The 7,530-nt window shown below is 44.0% G+C and overlaps 1 protein-coding gene and 1 long non-coding RNA gene across 2 annotated transcripts in view; one reads left to right on the forward strand and one right to left on the reverse strand.

Moving 5' to 3' along the window:
- Positions 1–6,265, forward strand: part of LOC138859183 (uncharacterized) — an 8,866-nt gene extending 2,601 nt beyond the window's left edge. Inside the window, exon 2 of the long non-coding RNA XR_011398098.1 lies at positions 5,494–6,265. This is a non-coding gene — a long non-coding RNA (uncharacterized lncRNA). The remainder of the gene's footprint in view (positions 1–5,493) is intronic.
- LOC113821483 (uncharacterized) overlaps positions 1–7,530 on the reverse strand; it is a gene marked incomplete in the record, with an annotated part of 84,577 nt that overhangs the window by 52,944 nt on the left and 24,103 nt on the right.

Genomic DNA, 7,530 nt, shown 5'->3' on the forward strand with positions numbered 1-7,530 from the left:
TATTTTTTCCTGGCTAGTTGCAATTTCGCTCAGAAAATCCGTCTCCGAATATGAGCACCCTCCACACTCGGCCAACGCGCCGGCTATGGCTGACTTCTGAACGCGACGGTTATTTCGGTTAGGAATACGGATGTCGTTATTCCAGAGGACGGGAAACTCGACCTTGAGGCCATCGGTGTAACATCGAAATGATTGATTAATGCCGCTAATTAGTAGGGAAGGTGCTCCTTTGCCGCAGAAGGTGAAGGAGGCAGGGTGCGTCCGGCAGGAGGTCCTAGGCCGGAGGATACAGCGACGCTGCAGCACACAGGAAGTGGTGCAACCTCACATTCAGGTCCTGGTAGTATTTTTTCCTGGCTAGTTGCAATTTCGCTCAGAAAATCCGTCTCCGAATATGAGCACCCTCCACACTCGGCCATCGCGCCGGCTATGGCTGACTTCTGAACGCGACGGTTATTTCGGTTAGGAATACGGATGTCGTTATTCCAGAGGACGGGAAACTCGACCTTGAGGCCATCGGTGTAACATCGAAAGAGGCGCAAAACCCGCCAACGAGGGCGGGCCACCCTGTTCATCCTGATTATGCTACAATCGTCTCTATATACAATGCTGACTATAACAAGGTTAATATGCTGATTCAGTGGGAATCTTACGAGGTAATTGTATTACGCCCGCCACTCCGACATCGATGATGATTGTGTAACGCTCTAGCCTGCAGCCTGCCGGGAATACGTGGTAGAGGTTTTGTTTCCTCGGCGGGGGTTGGGGGGCGGAAGCCCCCCCCCAGGGGGGTCACAGGGGGCACAGCCCCCTGCAAAGGAAAGTTGTGTGAATAATCATGGTTATTTTCACTGTGCATTATATTATTAGTGCTATTTAATCCGGCATTTTCCCTGGAACCTTTCATGCCCTCCCCTGCTATCGGGGCCAAGTTTGACGCTTACATATATATTTGCAATGTGGAGAGTGAGAGGAATCCAACGATACCAAAATCATCAATATCGATTATGCAGAGGTAATATAGAAAATTACCCCAACTTCGGTTACTATTTTGGTAATTTTCTATTTTACCTTCGCCTCTCCGATATTGACGATTTTGGTATTGTTGGATTCCTCTCACTGTCCACATTGCAAATAGATAGTTTTTATGGCGGGGAAACCCCCGTTAGCGACAAAGTTGGCCCAGATAGCAGGGGAGGGCATGAAAGGTTCCAGGGAAAATGCGGGGTTAAATAACACTAATAATATAACCCACAGTGAAAATAACCATGGTTATTCACATGACTTTCCATTGCAGGGGGCTGTGCCCCCTCGGACCCCTCAGGGGGGCTACCGCCCCCAACCCCCACCGAGGAAACAAAACCTCCATCACGTATTCACGGCAGGCAAGAGCGTTACACAGATATCGGCGATCTCAGAGCGGCGGACGTAGTACATTTACCTCGTACCATTCCCACTGAATCACCATACTAACTTTGACATAGCCAACATTGTATACAGATACGATTGTAGTATAATCAGGATGAACAAGGTATACCAAGAACAGAAGAGCGGTGGTGGCCCGCCCTCGTCGGCTGTCCGGGTTTTGCGCCTTTCTTGTTGCATCTAGTTCGTGTGCGCTCTATCCTGCCGTGAATACGTGGGGAATATTTTGTGTCCTCGGCGGGGGTTGGGGGTCGGCAGTCTCCCAGGGGGGAAAGTCTTGTGAATAACCATGGTTACTTTCACTGTGGGTTGTATTATTAGGGTAATTTTCAATATTACGTCCGCCGCTCCGGCATCGTCACCCCTGCTATTGGGGCCAAGTTTGCCACTAACGGGGGGTTTCCGCGCAATAAAACCTACATATTTGGATTGTACAGAGTGAGAGGAATCCAATGATACCAAAATCGTTGAAATCAGAGAGGCGAAGGTAATATAGAAAATTACCACTATTTCTTGTGTAAATTTAAAGTGGATAATAATCAGGGTTATCGTTGAAAAAAAAAGTGTAAGGAGTGATTACCTTGACATAACTTGAGACACTTTTCATCTAAGTCATATGGCGAGCAAAACAAAAATAGAGGAGTTCCTTGACAGAGAAGAGAGACCCATCCTTTGGTAATTTTCTATATTACGTCCGCCACTTTGACATCGACGATTTTGGTATCGTTGGATTCCTAGCACTGTCCACATTGCAAATATAGATTGTTTATTGCGCAGAACCCCCTCTATAGCAACAAACTTGGCCCCGATTGCAGGGGAGGGCAGGAAAGGTTCCAGGGAAAATGCAGGGTTAAATAACACTAATAATATAACCCACAGTGAAAATAAGGTAATTTTCTAAATTACCTCTGCCGCTCTGATATCGACGATTTTGGTATCGCTGGATTCCTCTCACTGTGCACATTGCATATATATAGTTTTTTTTGCGTGGAAACCCCCCATCAGTGACAAACTTGGCCCCGATAGCAGGAGAGGGCCTGAAAGGTTCCAGGGAAAATGTGGGGTTAAATAACACTAATAATATAATGCACAGTGAAAATAACCATGGTTATTCACACGACTTTCCATTGCAGAGGGCTGCGCCCCATGCTACCCCCTCAACCACCGCCAAGGAAACAAAACCTCCACCACGTATTCACAGCAGGCTAGAGAGTTACACAAATATCGTCGCGGCGGCGGTGGTGGCCCACCCTCATTGGCTGTGCGGGTTTTGCCCCTTTCTCGTTGCATCTAGTTCGTGTGCACTCTATCCTGCCGTGAATACATGGGGGATATTTTGTTTCCTCGGCAGGGGTTGGGGCAGCCCCCCTCCAGAGGGGGAAGTTCACGTGAATAACCATGGTAATTTCACTGTGGGTTATATTATTAGGGTAATTTTCTATATTAAGTCCGCCGTTCCAACATCGTCGCCCCTGCTATTGGGGCCAAGTTTGCTGCTAACGGTGGGTTCCTGTGTAGTAAAACCAACATATTTGTATTATATAGAGTAAGAGGAATCCAACACTACCAAAATCGTAGATATCGGAGCGGCGGAGGTAATATAGAAAATTACTGAAAATAATCATGGTTATTCGCATCACTTTCCATTGCGACCCGCAATGGAAAGTGATTATCGTCGATGTCGGAGCAGCGGACATAATATTACAATTACCTCGTAACATTCCTACTGAATCAGCATACTAACCTTGACATAGTCAGCATTGTATACAGAGACAATTGTAGTGTAATCAGGATGAACAGCTTATACCATGAACAGAAGAGCGGCGGTGGCCCGCCCTTGTCGGCAGGTTTTGCGCCTCTCTCGATGTTACACCGATGGCCTCGGATGATGGAGTGGAATGATGTGTGTACACTAGAAAGACGTATATTAGAGTCAGCCAATAGATAGCAGTTATTATCGTATACAGTTACTGAAGTGACTATGTCGCCATCTATTGTATAAGAACGTAAACTCAAGGTTTTCCGTCCTCTGGAACCATGATAATCATATTTACCGAAATAACCGCCGCATTTGGTACATCACAGCTGTTGTGATGACCAAATGTAGAGGATGCTCCTACTCGGAGACAGATTTCAGGAGCACCCTCCCTACTATCAATCAAGTTATTACCTTAAAAATCCTAGGTTATGGTAGGTTATCGGCTCCGCACCTAGTTCGTGTACGCTCTATCCAGCCGTGAAGACGTGATGGATTCTTTGTTTCCTCGGCGGGGATTGGGGGGTAGCAGCCCCCTGCAATGGAAAGTCATCTGAATAACCATGGTTATTTTCACTGTGGGTTATATTATTAGGGTAATTTTCTATATTATGTCTGCCGCTCCAACATCATCGCCCCTGCTATCGGGGTCAAGTTTGTCGCTATTGGGGGATGTCTACACAATAAAACCTACATATTTGCATTGTATAGAGTGAGAGGAATCCAACGATACCAAAATCGTTGATGTCATAGCAGACGTAATATAGAAAATTACCCATCCTTTTCTAAGTCTGGAATAAGTTATTTACAGCAACGCTTGTAGATACAGGGAAATGGATGCCGCCATCTTATAGAGCGGGAAAAATAAAAGGGGATAGAATAAAGTATAAGGTGCGCAGGCCTTATAGTCACCGCTAAATTATGAAAATATAATGTACGGGTGCCTTTCAAATTCAAAGTCGATGAGCTTCTTTACGTTGCAAAGAAAAACACAACACTGACCCACGAACGCATTTTTGCGTGTATCATTACACGCTTGTCAAAATGATGTTTGGTTAATTATCTGTGTCTGCTGGTACACATTTATGCCTTTAAAGTCTTTTGTTAATGTTATTATACTTCATTTGTATATTTTAATATTTATTTATACTCTCATATAGAATCCTGTGCATCGAGTCTTTCACACTTTCTTGCGCCAGCCACAGGTTGACAACTCACCAGCCCATTCATTTCGAGCTAGGACGCCAGTGAGAAATGTTGCATTTCAAGTGTCGTGTTGATTCTGGGTTGATTTTAAGGCTATTACAATGGCATCGAAGAATAATTAATTAGACTTTAGTAACCATCCCAGTTATATACCTGAACCCATCAAGAACTCCAAATGACGAAAAAGGTGATTCAAATCGAAGCAATCCCAACGGTACAAAGGAACAGGTGGAGAGAATGTGTCCTGGGGGGTGTTGGGGGGCTTGCCCCCCATCAGACCTCCTCCCAGGCAGTACCCAAAGGGCACCCCTACTTACGGCAGTTTATATTGATATATTAGGTTGGTTTATTGGTCAATACATTTTTTTAGGGGGTTGGAACGTGTGAATTCCCATAGAGTTTTGTCGAAAGGTGGGTTGGGTTCCCGTAGAGTTTTTTATTTATGGCGTGTCAGTCCGTAGAATTTCAGAAATGGCGGTTACATCCATAGAGTTTCATTGGCCGATTTTAAGTGTTTTTTGTGATAGTTTTACATAATTTTGATCATTATTCTTCTTATTTAAGCTTGTTTTATCCCATAATTCCCCTGATATACTTCATGCCCTCCCCTGCTAACAGGACTATCAAATCAAGAGCATTGATGGAGATATGGTACTCAATCTCCTGAACAATTCATTCACAGAAGAAACAACGCTGAAAATCAACTAAATCATAGGATTTCATGCAGAAAAACATAAATTTTTTTCAACTTAGTCTCTGGGAGGGTGCGTCGCTCTCTGTTACAATTACCCTAAGTCCTTCACCACGTTGACATCCCAAAGGTAAACATTACTATGACCTCTTAACTCATTACTGTGATATATCAATGAGTTCATGTATTACTGTGTGCTTCTGAAGATTATTTTGTAAATTTCAATGTCTGGTTTTCCTAATTCATGAACGTTATCCATTCTTTTATTTTTATTACACTTTTTTTTGCGTGGTTTCATAGTTATACGATACTCTTTACAAAATCCTAAAGTGCATTTGCACTTTCTACTGGGATTTCAAGATCTGGCAATTGCCGTTCCTTGACAAAATGCCGGTGAGAAATGTTTCATTTTCAGTATTGCGTTGGAGAAATGGATTAACGAGTGAGACGCACCCCGCAGTCGGAGCGCGAACCCTGATACTGTGTCACACTGGCAGGACGCCCGGCAATGTTTATTTTTTCGGGTATCTTTTTCTTTAACTAAAATTGCATCTGGGAGAGTTGATGAAGACTACAAAGGTAGTTTCAAAATATCGGCATTTTTGTGTTTACATACATTTTCATAGCTGTTTTGGTATTAACAAAACAAGGTATAAGATTAGTCTTCCTACACCATAATCCTCTATCATCTACCTACACTCCGAAGTTTTGTGGACACTGCCAGCACGTAACAGTTTTTCTAAATCTTATGTATAGTGTAGGAGGGTGGCAGAGATTTCATGGGTTTATAGGTCTACATGGACCATTCTTTTAAATTTCTCAAAAAAAAAAAAATAATAATAATAATAATCATACAGCCATTCTGATTGCATGTCTATGTAAGACAATCTTTCTATTATAATATGCAGAAGCCACTTTTGGTTTCTATAGGCCTACGTTGACTGTTTAAAAAAAAAATCTCAAAAATCCATGTCTGTATAGAACAATCTTTCTCCTATAATATGCAGAGACTTTTGAGAAGTTGACCTTACTTTTTTTTGGGGGGTGTGAATATTTTTCAAAGGTGACTGTCAAAACACCCTAATATGAGATTTTGAAAATATATGTCACTTTTATAAGAAGCACATGAAATTATAGGAATCCCTTATTGCACCATGTAATAGATGTAATAAAAATGTGGACCAAAACATCGCAATATTTTTCCTTTTCATTATTTATATGTTTTACACGACAAATCAAGCATGAAGTACTTGTACATGTTATGATTATCTATTTCTTACCGTTATTGTTGCTCTAATGATGTTTTACGACACAAAATACTGGTTGGAAAAATTATTGTTCTCCAGTCAGACGGGTATGACACGGGTTTTCATCCCGAGCGAGACGGGTGTCACCACGCCATTGTTTTTCTGTCTTTTCACCCATATTTAACTCTTCGGGGCCACGCACCCAACTCTTACAGTATCTCGCCCGTAAAATGACATGCAAGTACAGGCCGGTATAGAAATAAGTATATAAAGTATGTAAGGATATATAGATCATTTCTGTGTATCCCATGACTTTTTGTTTGTTTATATCGTTACTTCTGTATGTTTGGTTGTTTGTTTGTTGATTGATTGTTGTATTTTTGCTCGCTCTCAGCGCGCCTTATTATGTTCAAGACATTTTGCAGAAGGATAAAATGGATGAAATATGATCCAAAGAAAAAAATATCAAAGCTTCTCAAAAAACAGCATATCACGCCCTGGCCCTGTACCAACTCCTGCCCCTAGGCCCCCTGGGGTTAACGGGAGGCTCAGGGGAGGTGGGCCTTCCCAGTCCTCCTCCCCCCCAGATAAAAAACCCTTCGGCAAGGAGAAATGTATATGGAAATGCTGGGAGGAGGGGAACTGCTCCTCCCACCCAACAAGAGAGGCGGGCTGTGGATCCCGCTGGGAGGGCGACTTCCAGGACGCAGGTCGGGAGCGAGAACTACTCGTCCCGTATCCGTTTTTGTAGATGCCAGCCTGGAGTGAAGCTTATGGGGGAAAACCTTCTGGAGCTCCGTAGGTGGATGATGGGTTCCACAGCCTGCCGTCCCCTTATACGTGGAGCAGCATCAGCGGGGGTGGCAGAGGTGGCGTCCACCCGGAGCGACTACCTGAGGCTAAACCTCAGGCGGGGAGTCAGGGTGGGGGCTTGGAACTGTTCTTTGGGTTAGGATGATCGGTTGCCTCTGCTGTTGAGGGAACTGGGGAGGCTGAGAGTGGAGGTGGCTGCTCTCTCGGAGGTGAGAAGACGTGGCAGCGGAACGATCACTGTAGGTGGCTACACCTACTACTGGTCAGGCCGCAGCGACGGTCACCATCTCCAGGGAGTAGCCATGGCCATCTCCAGCAGACTCCAGCCCTCGGTAGTAGAGGTTACTCCAGTCGATGAGCGTATAATGGTAATGAGACTGAAGCTGTCTTTT

Source organism: Penaeus vannamei, chromosome 34, assembly GCF_042767895.1.
Source record: "Penaeus vannamei isolate JL-2024 chromosome 34, ASM4276789v1, whole genome shotgun sequence".
Classification (NCBI taxonomy): Eukaryota; Metazoa; Arthropoda; class Malacostraca; order Decapoda; family Penaeidae; genus Penaeus; species Penaeus vannamei.